Raw genomic sequence first — 15,499 nt, 5'->3', positions numbered from 1 at the left:
TAAGGGAATAAAATTCTGCAGTCTGATTTATAATTAATATTAAGAGAGAGAAAATGACAGAAATGCTTGAAGGGGTGAAGACAGGTATAGTAGAGTGAAGGTGGAGTAATTTTCAAATGCAAACGGAAGAGTTTTAGGTATTTTCGGCAGCGGCGCAGGCCGAGGCAGCTGGTTGAGCGGTGAGGGGTGGAAGGAGGATTCCTGGGTGCGTTAACGTGGTGCAGCCGTGAGGCTGCTGATCCCTTCCTAAAGGGCAGCAATGAGTAACTGAGGAAGGGTAAATTCTTCAGATACTGTGGCTGCCTCAGAAGGGATCTTGAGACTGCAGCCTCAAGATGCTTAAAGAACAGGATTGCTCTTGAATAAAGAGGGAAGTGGATTAAGAAGGGAGAGAAGAAAGAAAGGAGGAAAAAAAAAAGTTGAAGCTAGATAAATTTAGAATATAAATGATGCACAGCTTCTAGAACTAATTTCTAGAGACAAGGTAGAATACATATTTCTTCATGCCTTCAGATTGAACTGACTGCCTTCTGGTAGCCTGGCTAGAAGGGAAGTTTCCTTCCATCAAACAGAAGTGGCTCTTTGACCTCAGGTGGTTGGGATCTCTGGGCTTTAGTAGCCAGTTACGTGCAGGAGGTCAAAGCAGACCCATCCATCCCAATAAGTTGGTTCCATCCATGTGGGGAAAGATGGCAAGATTTATTAGTAGTGATTAAGCAGCTTACTCTTGTGATGTGAAATACCTCCTTGAGAAAGAGCAGCTTGAGTTGTCCGATTCGTTTATAGACAGAAACATCATCTTCCAGCAGTATAAAAATGTGTGATGACAGACTGGTTAAAACACCTCAGCCGCATGCAGCTCCACTGCCCTCCAGCTCTTCCGAGCTCAGGACTGTGAGCCCGGGAAAAGCAGCAAGAGGAATTTTGATTTATTTTTTAATAGAGCATTGCACAATAATTTCAATATCCAAAAAGATATTCCAGCCTCCGGAAATACCGCCACCAGTTTCATGTTTTGAAGAATATTGTGATCGTGATTTAATCTTTTGGGTTCAAGTTTCAAGAAAAAGCTGTAGTTTCTGTCCTAAATTAACTTTTAATAGAGTAACAAGAACCCTGAAGGCCAAACAACTTTATCTTTAAAATGTTCAAACATTAACTTTTTTTTCACATTTGTTAAATGAAGATGTTGTTTCAATGTGTAAATATCTATATTTGTTTTAATAATTCAGTGCTTTCATAAATATTCATAAAAATGCTTTTTCATAAATTTTAGAAAATGTGGATGCTTGTATGTTTATGCAGAGGTTATGGGCAGCCGCTTATGGATGAGAATTTCCTAAATATGAAATCCTAAAGAGTCTTAAAATACAAGCAATTTGCAAAAGGCTTCTATTTAATAACTGTGTTAGTTATAAATATATTTACTTTAGAAAAAGTCATTATACTTTCTACAGTCTACATTGTTTATTTCTCCTTTTTTTTGCTTTGTTTGTTCCCTCTGGCACTTTTTATGACTAGCTCATAACTGTAAAGATTACATTCTAAATCTCTGTTTAACTAGGACTGACTTTTTCTCTCTTCTCCTTCTCTCTATATACACACGCATATGAATGTATAAATTATGTTGAATGTAAAGTATTTTAGGAATTGCTAATACCTCATATACATTTTTATTGCTATGGACGCAATATTTTGTGTAATGCAATGGAATTTTTTCAAAGGTGCATAAAATTTTTAGATACCCAATTCCCGTGTGAATTCTATGGGATGTAAAATTGTATTATATTCCCTCCCACGCCCTTTTTGTAAATTTGAGCCCTATATAGGCTATATAGGGCTATATAGGGCCCCTATAGGGCCCTATAGGGGTTCAAATAGGGTAGTGTGGATAGAAGTCCTAGAAACATAAAAAAAATAGGCTTGGAGATCTGAATCTTTGCTGTCCCATCCCCAGGAGCCTGACACTTCCCAGAATTATTTAGAGCAAGCATGTCAATTCACACCATATTTATTCCAACATCCAGTAATGGATGGATGGGATACTGTGACCTACACCACCTAAAAGTGAAGCAATGCCAACACACTTGTGAATCCAGCCTGTACCTGTCCAGGAGAATACGAAATAGTTGACAAAATTTTGCTCTTTGATCCTTTTAGTCAACTGCACTGCAGTAAATAGACGTACAGGAAGAATTCCTTCCTTCTGTAGTTTAATTAGGGGAAAATGCTTCCTTCCTGTAAACGTGCTCAAGTAATCAACATTTTGGCTGCATCAGTAAAGGCAATTTTGGTTATTACTCATTTCTGGTTTGATTACAAAAATCCTGGATTTGTTTGAATGGAAGGAGAAATGAGCTGTTAGTAGAGAAAATGAGGGGACATATAAGTTAATGAACAAAAGTGGATATTGCTCATTCTTTGTTTCTGGAGTCGCAGTGTTTTTCAGGGCTGTTCTACATACATACTTGTAGTCCCAGCTCAAGTTCCCGTTCTCTCTGTTGCTTTTGGGTTGTTACAGGGGTTTCTGAATTCCCTCTGCGAAATCAAACCCTAAGCTCCTAGCTATTCAACTGTGTACCGTAGTCCTGGTAAAGCTTCAGTAAAGTTTAAAGCTTAATTTTCACTTAGGAAAGTAATTCTAAATATTTGTATGCTCAATTGGATGTTTAACTGCACATTAACTGCATATGCTGAAGGCATCCTCTGAAAATGAGTCCAGCTCACATTATGATCCAGTGTTTCCAGAGGAAAGGGGCTGTCTGTTTTACAGCACACCTCCTCCTATTAGTCTAATAGGCTTAAATTGAGTGAGACTCTAAGTGGCTTCCATTCAAGGCTAGAGGTTGGCTGACTCATTAAAATTTGATGTGGAGTCCTCTGAAACTCGTGTTGAATTTTAGAGGTGTGAAACCCAAGCATAATTTTCTATTTTATCAAGCCCTTAAAAGTAAGTAGTAAATGCAATCATCCAATTTACTGTCTGATGCTATGTCCTGAGAAATGGAGCAAAGTCAAGTGAAATGGCTTCGCTGCGAGGCAATTGCTCGCATGTCGAGTGGAGTAAAGGAAACCATGGCCTCAAATTGGACCTCGCAGCCTTAAATTCATGCAGCTGTTGAGCTACTGAAGGGCAATAGCAAAGACTGACTTTCTTTCCATCATAAAATTCAAACCTTTTAGCTGTGGTCCTTCTGCTGGTGCACTAACCACATTTCTACCGTGGTTTTGGCATTTTTGCTGCTCTTTATATAAGTCTAGGCTACTTCTCTGAGCTGTTTATTGAGCAGGTGGTGCTTCACATGTCTTGAGCTTGGACTGCATGGAAGAGCCACTGCCTGACAAATTGTCCTGGACCTGTCTCCACCTCATGTTTCCAGACCATGCTGTGTGATTTCAGCAACAGCTGAGAAAGTGAAAAAGTAAGGGTGAGGAGTGAATGATTCTGGAAGAACAGGTCTGTTTCCAGGTTGATTCTCTGACATTTTCAGTTACAGAAATGTACAGAGTAATTCAAACTGTCATTGTTCTTCAGAATTGCCCAAACAACACCACTAAGGATAATTATAGACCAGTACATGCTGGATAGTTTAATTTTTCTGGATTAGAGGACAAGGTTTGCTTTCTTCTGGTAACAAGTGTTATGTCTATACTAGCTTCATTCTGTTGTGAAATGTATAGTGTATTCTGCAGTTGTTACTGATTTATTATTATAAATAAGCTGTGTCTGTGCTCTGGCATTTTTATGCTTTTAGTTTTGGGGGCTTTTTTTGCTTTCTGGTTTCATTGTAGTTATTTCTTAATAATCATTTTCTCATTTACCCACCTCAAAGTCATTATAGCTGAACAAAGTTCTTGTGTAAGATTTTTATAGCAGTTAGAAAAAATGAATAGTTCCATTCCTAGAATCAACATTTTTGTTGATAAATCAAGATGTCAGAAATTGCTTCTACTTAACTAGAATGATGTCCATGCCTAATGGCTTGTTTTGTTTTGTTTTTTTTTTTTTGTCACCTGCCCTTTAAAATGTATCTAATTGTAACAGAATTAAGAGAAAAAAAAATGTTTTGTCAACAGAGTAAGTTCTCTGAATAGAAATAACCTTGAAGCTGGTCCTGCAGTTTGAGCAATATAGCCAGGTCCCGATCTTTCTGATCTGTATTTATGTTGTGAATGGCTTTAAAGTTTCATCTATGGAAGGTGTTTCACAAATTGAGCACTTGAGATTTGTATAGGAAATGCCTTACTACACTTGTAGTTAGCACTGCTATCCGAACTTGGAGTAGACACATGGTCCTGCTGAATGCTGATACCCAGACTTTTCTTTGACCTCAGTGGAACCGGGTTTTATACTTTTTATACATTATATTCTATAGCCTATGAAAGTGTTTTTTTTATTCTTATTATTTCTGTAGGTTATTTGATGTACTCTCTTCAGATCTTCTGTATCTGAATTTTGTGGAACAGAGCTGGTAAAATATATAACCCTTTGTCCTTTTTTGGGACAAAAAAAAAAAGGATTGTCCTCTTTTGGGCTCTTTCTACACTATATACTTTGCTTTTCTCTTTCTTTCCATTATGTAATGCTGAAAGAGTGCTATAACACCAAAGTTAGAATTTTATTCTTAGCCTTTTGGGCCTGTATCTGTTTCCAATGACATTTATACATCAATGTGAATTTGAAAAGGGCTGAGTGTGTCATTATGACTAGAATTGGCACGCTTTTTGCAACTACAGCAATAACCACTTGGAATGTTTCATTTAGTTTGATTGTTAAAACATTAACTTTCTGTGCAGAAGGTGATTCTGCTACAATTAACATATTCAGCAACATAAAAAGACTGTGTGTTTGAGTAAGAGAACTGAGGCGTTTTAATTTCATCTTTAGGTCTGAGTGAATAATTTGTAGCAAGCATCTTACCAAATTTTTACTTTTCTGTTAACTCTAGAGCTTGCTGTAAATTGAATCACATAAATTGTAAATTTACATTTTTCTGTGCTATATTTCGATGTTCTTAAAGTACACTTTTTTTTTTTAAAGTCTTAAATTGATTCTGAGCAGTTTTCTGTTAGCACTTGTTTTTCTACCTTTGAAATTTGGGTTGCGATCATTAATGTTGATTGACAAAACAACAAAAGAAGCTGTTGATGTTTTTGATGCAAATAGCCAACCAAGGATGTTACGTACAATGAGTTTCCTGAGCTGCTTGAAAACTGCAGAAGAGAAATCAAAGTAGCATGAACACAGTCAACATTAAGCTAAAATAGGTGAAGATTATTTCCTAAGTCAGCTTAGGATGCCATGTAATAATTAGTATGTTTTCATTAGCAGTTCCAAATTTCTCACTATGGTCATACTTTGTTTTTCTTTTTTTCCTAAATCTAGTTCTTCATCATATAAAAAAAAAAAAAAGTCCATAAAACGTTGCTTATGATGGACTTGTAATTGTAAATAATCGCAGTATGTGCAGTGGCTGTGATTTGTCAGCGCAGCACACAGTTATGTCTAGATACAGGTAATATTTTAGGTAGAGGACAGAGTATTTGCATTTTGCGAAGGTTATAGGAGTGCCTGCACTGACAGGCTAGCCTGTTATTTATGACTTCCCACGGCAAGTTATTATGCAGCCATCATAAGAGCTCCCGCCACATTGCCACCAAAGTGACCTTGGGGTGACCTAGAGAGCCCACCCTTTCAATAAGGAGGGAGCATATTTTTCACTTCTAAGTCAATCTTAGTTTTCTCTAGAGTGAAACCTGATTATATTACCTTTTATAGCAGTATTCAGTTATATGTGATGGTTTTATGATATAAACTGTCCATTGGGGAGCTGACCTGATAACTCATTTCACTGTGGCCTCCTGCTGTGATCTCAGAGGAGAAAAGATAACATTTAATCCACTTAACTACCTGACCTTGTCCTGTTCCTGCTTATCATATTGTAGGCTACATGAGGTGCCAGGTAAATCCATATCTGTTGGTTCAGGTAATGCTTGGATTCCAGTTATAAGGAATCTTCATGACAGATTAGAGTAGCCTTGTGCATCTGACTGCTGTAGACACTGCTCTTAATGAGCAGGTATGTTAATCCACAGATTCACTTTAAGCAGTTCAGGTGATGGACTGGACCTGCTGTTTCTGACATGAGATAAATTTTGAGGTCTACACACACTTTATTGGCTCTTGCTCTGTGTGCCAATGTTTGTGTCTCTGCTGTAATATGCCATATGTGAAGCTTAAAAAATGAGATACAGGAAGACATTTAGATTAAATTAGGAGAATTAAAACCTAGCTTCCTTTTTTTTTTTTTTTTTTTTTTTTTTTTTTTCTGTGTTGGAAGCATATGAAGCGACAATCACATTCGAAATCACATTCCATATTACAAAACGAAAATGGATGCAACAACGCTCCATAAGGCATACAAGCTTCCCTCTCTGTAGGACCAGACCAGAGTAAATCATAGAATGCTCAAGGCTGGAAGGGACCTCTAGAGATCATCTAGTCCAACCCCCCTGCACACGCAGGGTCACCTAGAGCACGTGGCACAGGACTGCGTCCAAGCGGGTTTGGAAGATCTCCAGAGAAGGAGACACCACAACCTTTCTGGGCAGCCTGTTCCAGTGCTCTGGCACCCTCACTGTTAAGAAATTTTTCCTTAAGTTCCTGTGGAACTTTCGGTGTTTCAGTTTCTGGCCGTTTCCGCTAGTTCTGCCGGTGGCCACCAGTGAAGAGAGGCCAGCACCATCCTCCTCACTCCCTCCCTTGAGGTACTTATATACACTGATCAGGTCCCCTCTCAGCCTTCTCTTCTCCAGCTGAACAGGCCCAGCTCCCTCAGCCTCTCCTCATAGGGCAGATGTTCCAGGCCCCTGATCATCCTTGTAGCCCTGCGCTGGACTCTCTCCAGCAGCTCCACATCCCTCTTGTACTGTGGAGCCCAGAACTGGACACAATACTCCGAAATTGGAAGGTACCAGCTGTGTACCAAATGCTGGTCTTCTCCCAATAAGGGCCTTAGGAAGTTATATTCTTTGTCTTTTGGCCCCTAGATGAAGAGATAATATAATAAGAATTAGTGATTCAAGAGCCTGTGGTCCTTGCACAATAACATACTAGTAGGCGGTGGTGTGATTGCTTGCTTGTCTTGTGAGATTTTTCAGTTATTTTGCCTCCCATGACCAAGGTGATAATGATTATCTCTGAAGGTATTTCTAAATACCAGCATAAAATTTTTTTCTCATTGTGAAGTACAAAGCACATTCTCTGATCACTATTTTCTAGCACATTTATCACTGCTATTATCATATTCTCTAAATGATCTCAAAGAGGCATAATAAAAAATTGCATGTGTCTTGTATTTAAAGAAGAAGTAACACTTTAGTGTCCTCTGGTGTTGACCTGAGTCACCATATTAACATTTCAGGCAATTTGGTTTCAAATAGTACACCTTTGTTCCAGAAATCTGTTAATAATTATTTTTGGACAAACCTATATATCATGCATCTTATAATCCATATAACTTTAATTTCCAAGCTCAGACCAGCTGGGACTTTTATGCTGATGGATAATACATGATGCTTATTGCTTTATGAAATTTAGAGGAGAAAGGATGATCTGAAGTGATAATGTCAGTAATACAAGCATGAGAATATATGGCCCTGAATTTTATGGCATTCTGAAGAGAATTCTTGTACATGTTAGTAAATTTATGCATTATAAGTGAAGCTGAACGGCACAGGCGGCATATAGATATAGAAAGCATATGGTTACGGAAATTAATTACTGAGTAAGTAATCAATATACCATAATTATGGAAGCATTAAAGAATATAAATATATGGAGAAAATGTCACATACAAAACATTTTTAAAGTAAAAAACATAGTTCAGAGATCTTATGTTCTCTGAATTCTTCCAATATCCATGCCATCTGCTACTTCCAAAGGCAAAAAGAACAACAGTTAACCTTCTTATTAGAGAAGAATTCATATATTCCTCCAGGTACCCACTTATTAGCCTTATCTCGGCATCAATAGAGTTCAGGACCTTCTTCTCCACAGCTAACCAGGAAACATTGGGGAGCTTAATGTCTTCTTTTTGCATCTCTCTCTAATGTAGTGCATGTGAGAGATTTTTGGAGAGAACTTTCTCCCAAAACAACGGACTTTTCTCTCATTTACACCAAAGGAAGGTAGACTTTTTCTTGTGCTTGATTTTCATCAGAAACAATGCGGTTTTGTTCCTTCATGTCTTAAATTTTCTTAAATGATAAACCCTCAGACTTGGCACTCTCAGTGAGTAATCTCACAGCATGAGGAACCTTCCTGCAAGCACACGCGGCGCGGAACCGGCGGGGATTCCCTTTGTCCCCGTCGTCACTGAAGCAATTAACTCTTTATCTTTGACTGTTGTTTCTTCTTCAGTTATTCGGGTTGAACCGAAACATCTTGACTTCAAACTATATTGTTTCACTTCTTGGATACATTTGTAGGTGGCATCAAAATCAAATCCAGCTGTTTAGCAATAGAATGTAGTTGTTTCTATGGTCATAGGATTGAAAATAAAACCTGCAAGAACACACTGTCATATGTCGTGATTATTTTCAGGTCTCACAAGTAATTAAAATATTTCAAAGAAAGATACAAAGCAGAAAATCTTCTTCCCCCCTCTCCCCCCCCCTGCCAAGGAAATACTAAATTGATGCTGTAAGCAACAGAAATAAAACTAACTTTGGCTACCTCGTTGTTCTTGTTGAAGGGGCAGCCGAGGAAACAGGTCAATGCAAGAAGACTGATGATTAGTTAACTGCACCTTCTGGAAAATCGTAAAAACAAATAAATAAAGTAAAAGAAATAAATAAGGGAGATCGCTTTAGTTGTCTTAACAAAAACTGTTGATCTGTTCAGCGCTTTCAGTTGGCGTATAGATGCTTGTTGGAAAGATGGAAATTAGTTTTGTTTCTCTGTTGATTGTAGGATTGAGTTTTGTCTAGTCTTATAATTGGCTATTCTTTTATGTACTGAGTCTGTTTTAAGATTAATCTTTAGCATTTACTATCTAAATGAGTCATAAATTGTATATGTACTTTAAGCATTTTTCCCTGCTCCTGAGATAATACCATTCTTTACACTTAAAACTGTTTTCAAACCTGATTTTTCTAGTTCATCTATAAGTGTATGTCTGCTATAATTTAGAAAGTTATAACGTTAAGCTGCTGCAATGAAACACAGACCCAGTGATTTCTGTAACTTTCAATATCCTAAATATAATGGATGTAGTTACATTTTCCATTAAGAAGTGATACAAAGGTAGGATTGATATTTAACCTTGAATTGGCTTTCTTTTCACCTTTTTGACCAGTTGCAAGCAATGGTAAGTGCAAAGATTAGTCATCATTGCCAATGTGTCATCAGAGAAAGGGAATTAATGGACGCGAACAGAAATTTCTATTTATGCTGTTTCACTGTCTCATTTGTAAAGATATTGCATGAGAAAACGCTTGTCTGAACTTGTATTATTCGTTGCTTTCTATAGATCCCTATGCTGTGCTAAACACCAGGGGATATGAATATCTTCTTCACTTTTATGTCAGACCGTTCATTAGTTGGCCTTGCAGCATAATGCTGTGTGGTGCTTGTGTTTTTATTCCTTACTTTTTGGAGGGCAAGGTTGACAAAGCTTTAAAGGATTTTACTGGATGCTCTATCTCAAGGGAAAACAATGGTGTAACAGGAATTGACTGATCATGGGTTTCATTGTATATCGTTTTCATTTATCTTCAGACTCCAGGATTCGGTGTTTATGTCATTTAGAAGGCAGTTCGGTAAAGTTTTAGGAGCCATAAGCAGTGCTAAATCTTTTAAATGGGCCCATTAGAGAGAACTGTATTTGCTTTTAACATACAAGGCTTTGAAAAATATTTTCTTTCAATCTCTCCTTACCTTCTTCAAGAAATTGTCAAAGAAGAAAATAGCCTAGTGAATCTCATATGTGAAATTACTGTGACTGCTGTCCATGACCAAGCTGACCTGGCTGAGGAGGGAAGTGATAGGGAGAAATCTTGGTGCTTAACCACCCATTGTATAACCTTGATTTGCTAATCACTGCAAAAACCATCTTTATGACAATAAATCTAACATATTTATGATTCTTTTTTCATATTTTACATTTTTTTCAGTCCAATTTTGATGTCAAGATAAGGGCATGATTTTGAACCGGTGTTTCAGCCTACTCCTATACTAGTTGTAGCAGAGTTAGTGGGAGCCTCTTATTGTTTTGGAATTGATTCCTTCTCCCCATCTCTCCTTTTAACTGATGAGGAATAAATGACCATAGTGCTTTGTGACTGCAAGGCTAATGCAGCTAACGTTCCTCTTGTCATCATGTACATCATTCTTGGACCTCATCATGACTCTTTCGACTATTTCATTTTGCTGAAATGAGCTATTGAGTAGGTTGAGGGGGAAGCTCTGATTTACTCATGTGCTGCATAGAAAATAATGAAAAAAATAAGGATAAAGCAAGTAAAATACTTCTAAATGTTCACTTTTTCAGCTCTTGAACCTTTCGTATAGGTTACCTGCAGTTGTGCTTTACCTAAGTTATACAGAAGTAGTACTTTGTTGCATATTCCACTACACAACCTAATGTTAAATTGCAATGATACACTAACGGTATATTCTATATAGCTTAGTCAGTGAGAAAGATCTTGTAGAAAAATTTCCAGAAAAAAAAACTGTTGATAGATCTCGAATTTGGGGATTTCTAGGCAGGCTTGGGAGTGGAGATTAATGCTGATGATTTATAAAGAGCTTTCAAAGCTAAAATATTTAATTACTACTTTAATATTTATGGTTTTCAAAATAATTTTATACATTGGGTCACATTCCCTATAATTATTTCTTTATTTCCTGGCTTGTGACTGCTTTTCTAATAAGGAAGATAAATAAGTTCATTTCCAGTATGAATTTATTTAAAGGCAGGCTAAGCAAGTAGTTAAACATTGGTCTTTTCTATAAATGAAAGTAAAATATTAATCAACCAATTAATATTATGCAATTTTCCCAGTTGATATTCAGATATGCCTGAGGCTTGTATATAGCATATTCTACATCATTATATGTTGTAGAAACGAAATTAAACCACATGTAAATTTGAAAATAAATAGCAGTTGTTTTATACGATATCTAAGGAGATTGCTGCACAATATTCATGGCATTATTTTAGAAGCATGAAACCCTGATGCAGCATAAGGCCCCAGAAAATAGTGAGCAGAGAATCTGCTTTGTGCTTCCTAAGAAATAATGTAGCTTTTCATAGACTCTCTCAGGACACTAATTGCAAGATAATAAAATAAGTGAAGGGGAAGATTTTTGCACAGGTCTAACAGTCTGTTGTTTTAACAATGTAACAGACATCCTACCATGCAATTACCCAAGGCAGCAAATGTGCCTTAATTAAAAGTCTACGACCAATTGTTATGTGGGTTAGAGAACATCTGCTAATTTCTTGATAGATACCCTAACATCTGCACTCATGAAGCTAGTAAAATCAAAATCCTACTTTAATCTGGAGATGGTATATCAGAAAAGACACAGGCTGTTTGCATTTCAACAATACTTGCTTTCAGTGTCAGTTCTGGAAAATGTATACTGAAGGCACCCCAAGAATATCCATCCCAGCTATAAGCTGTATCTCCTCCCTAAGCTGAGAAAAGATGGTTGTGAAAAGAAAGATTGCAAGTTTGCATGGTGTGAGATGCACTTTGTGGGGAGTTTAGATAAGCAGGTATTTCCATTTCAGCTTATGTACTGCTAACTAGTTAAGTGGCACTTTCAGAAACACCATTAGGATTTTTCCAAATTATTCTCTGCTATTTTTGTACTGTGTTGATGATCTGGGACCATTTAATGTTCAGACACTGCTTTGGAGAATTGTTCGTGGGAAACCATACATAAGTGTGTGTGTGGAATTACTGCCTATGTCACGTGCATAGTAGGAATAACCCCAAGAATCCCTGGAAGTAGTTTTAATAAACTGATGTTTTACCAAAACGGTTGGGATATTTGGCGTTAATTATCACAGAGTCACAGAATGGTTGAGGTTGGAAGGGACCTCTAGAGATCATCTAGTCTAACCCCCCTGCTCCAGCAGGGATACCTAGAGCACGGGGCACAGGGTGGCATCCAGGCGGGTTTGGAAGATCTCCAGAGAAGGAGACTCCACAATTATGCATGATTTCAGCGTGTCTGTCACCTCTGATAGCAGATCTAGTGTTAGACTTTGAGGACTCTCGGCTGGAGCCAAATGCTCACCGCGTTTGCCGTATGTGGGATGCCCACTGGTCTGCCTCGTCCCCAGAGAAAATCTTCTGGGCTTTTTGTGGCTGCTGGGAGGTGCAGGACAGCGATGGAGACTGAAACTGTGACTTTATGTAAGAAGTGCCATTTCCTGGGAATATTTATAAATTTGGTGTGCTGACCTTGCAGCATCTCTCTTGTAGCAACAACCAAAAGACAAGTTTAAGGATTAAGGGAAGTTGTGCCTGGTTGTTTCATGCCTACAACTGCGCAGTCCCTTTGGATTTTGGATTGTAAGTCGCATAAAACACATAATATTCAATTCAAGGTCTATTCAGTTCATTCCTGATGATTTACCAAGTCTTAATTATATTATTTAGTAATTGCCTTTTGTATAATGGATGTTCAGCCCTAGTCTCTCACTAAGCCTGGACACAGTCTGAAATAATCATAGACACTTAAGGAGCAACATTTCCCATGTGAACAAGGAAACGCTCTTAGCTTTTTGAAGATCCCACAGCTGGACATTCATCCTGACTTGTTTGTTTAGGGAGCATTTAATGATACTTACACAGTGCTCTAGCAAATGCTTATTTAAAAGTAAGTAGCGTTTCTTGAAGATTTGGGAATGCATGACAGTATGAAAGCTCTTGTGTTATATACTCATCAAATAATGAAGCATTTTTTTCTGGACTGTAAGCAATTCAATTATTTTGTTTCTGAAATAAGTTAAGTAAAGCTTATTGAATCCAATCAGCCCTTGTTTCTAGGGAATTGCAGTTCAATTTCATTTTTAATTAGATTGAACATTGTGATTTTCTTAGCAATAGTAAGCAAGTTCTTGCAGTAAAATATGCACTCAATTTGTATTAAAAGTTCATAAAATCACGTGTAGGGAACTGGCAGTATATTTGACTTTGAATTTTACCATCCAAGTGAAAACTTTATTATTGTGAAGTCTTTTTAAAAACTGATGTTTTACGAATAACTCTTTTAAAACTGCATTGGTAACAGCTTTGCTTGTGCAAGGATTACAGGCAAAGTTTTGTCCGATGGAGAGAGAGTGGCATGATTAAACTTTTAGTGTGGTAATCAAAAATTAAGCTAGAGCCAAAATGGACCTTTGCCACCTACTTGTTAAAAACATGTAAATTGGAGGATTTATATAGAAAGATATTTATAACTTAAAAAAAAAAAAAACCTTTAATATTGATTATGATACTAGCAGCCCCCAAATACACTGCATTGTAGTAGGTGGTTGAGAGGATAGTAGCATCTAATTAAATCTGCACTAGATATAGATGATATTTGTTTATTTTTAACTCAAGAAATAGAAATATGTGGTGTATCGAGGACTTCTGATAATTTAAATGGCACTTTACTCCTGCTTGGTAATTTTAGGTATTGACAATTAGCAAAATGGGGTGGGTGTTTCATGCAAAGCCTCATTATTTTGATTAGAACTTCAGTAGAAAAGAACAATTAATAACTTACAGCCTGTCCAGCTAGTAAAGCTGTGTCACGGATTAATGAATCATGTCTTTTGCATGTTGAGCTATGATTTCAAAAACTCACTAGTTAAAGACTATTTGCTGTTTTTTCTCTAATTAATATTGGTCATTGCACTGCAGTGTGGCATTTTATATTGTGTCTCTAGTGAGTTTAAAAAAAAAAAAAACTGATATTTTGCCCTGAGGCTCGATACAGCTGTTAAGATGTCAACTTTATTTAAGATGAAAATGGAAACAACAGTAATTGTTTATTGCGGGCGTAGCTGACAAAGTTGTGATGTCAATGTCCAAAAATTAAAAAGCAGCAATTATAGCTGAAACTTTACAGCCGATTTATAATTTTGCATGTAGAATGCAACTTTTCACTGGAGATTGTAGCCATGGCAGCAGTAGTTGCTCTACTTGGTGAATTAGAGCTGTATAGTTATTTTCGTTCTGCGAAACCAAAAAATTTAAGTGTTTTTTGTTAAATAAAACATTTCAAAAGCTCTTCTTGAATGAGTGACTGCATATGTGTTTCTTGCCTGCTATACTATGAAATAAAATCAGAAATGAAGAACAAGATATGGATGCTGGCAGAGAAAAGGTAATTGTTATTGTGAATCCTGGCTGTTACATCACTCAGCTATGATGTTTCTTCCTCCTCTTGCAGTTTTCCCACCGCTTTTGTTGCATTTTCAAGTTCTTGGCTGAATACCTGTATAGGAATATAAAAATGGGAGCAGTGCATTGCAATAATAAACTAACCATCCAGCTTGGAATTTTTTTTTGCTTGTGTGGCATATAAGGACTCTCATCCATTTTTAACCTCCGATTAGGAGTGTTCCTCCAAACGCCTGTGCCTCTGTGTACAAGACACCTGGATTGATCTGAATAGAGTTGTCTCAAGGAGACTGCTTTTTAATCCCTATAGGGATTACTCATATAATAAAGCTCATAGATTATGTGGGTGATTTTGTGGGAAAAAAAAAATGGTTCACTTGCACCCGTTTTTTCCAAATTCATCTGTTCTGTGAAGATCATGGCTAATTGCAATAGTAGATGTGCTTACGTACAAAAATGGCAAATAGCAGGCATAATTATTCTTATACCTTTTATTTCCCATCATCTTAACTTTCAAGAAAAGCAGAACTAAACATGACATGTTTTGGAGACTTAAACTGAATGCCATATATTCAGGTAATTTACATAATTGCAAAGCCAAAATAACTGTGCATAAATATTCCTTAAAACCAACATCTAACAAAGAAATTGAAAGAAGATTCCTAGTCAAGGGACTAAAAGAAGAAAATTAAACTGAAGAGTGGAGGGGTAGTCCCAAGGTCTCAAGTCTCTACAACACCCGACTCGTGCAGTCTAGAAATAGCCTCTTACATTTAAACATACTTTTAGTCATTCCTCAGATCTCTTAGTAGCCATTTGGAAAGTCATCAGTAGAGTGTAGTGAATAGTAACATAATCTCTAAAAGGGAAAATTACTTCCATCTGAAGAATTAATGCACTTTGGTGTCAATGCTGTAGTCTTCAGTCACTTGCAAGTATCTAGAGCATTAAAGAGAAAGGTCATCTCATTTCATGGGAGCCTTTGACACATTCTACTTTGATTTCAGCTGATACAGAATAAAATCCCCTTAAACAAAAAAAAAAAAAAATTAAGGTAAAATCAGGGATTTCTCAGTCAAAATAGTTC

The 15,499-nt window shown here is 37.0% G+C and overlaps 1 protein-coding gene across 1 annotated transcript in view; it reads left to right on the top strand.

Annotated features, from left to right (window-relative positions):
• Positions 1-15,499, top strand: part of NAALADL2 (N-acetylated alpha-linked acidic dipeptidase like 2) — a 212,826-nt gene that overhangs the window by 59,018 nt on the left and 138,309 nt on the right. The window lies entirely within an intron of this gene.

The sequence above is a fragment of the Tinamus guttatus genome, unplaced genomic scaffold (assembly GCF_059628265.1).
Source record: "Tinamus guttatus ecotype Peru unplaced genomic scaffold, ASM5962826v1 Tinamus_guttatus_pri_ptg000198l, whole genome shotgun sequence".
Lineage (NCBI taxonomy): Eukaryota > Metazoa > Chordata > Aves > Tinamiformes > Tinamidae > Tinamus > Tinamus guttatus.
Note: the sequence above shows the minus strand (reverse complement) of the source record. Positions and strands in the feature narration are given on the sequence as shown.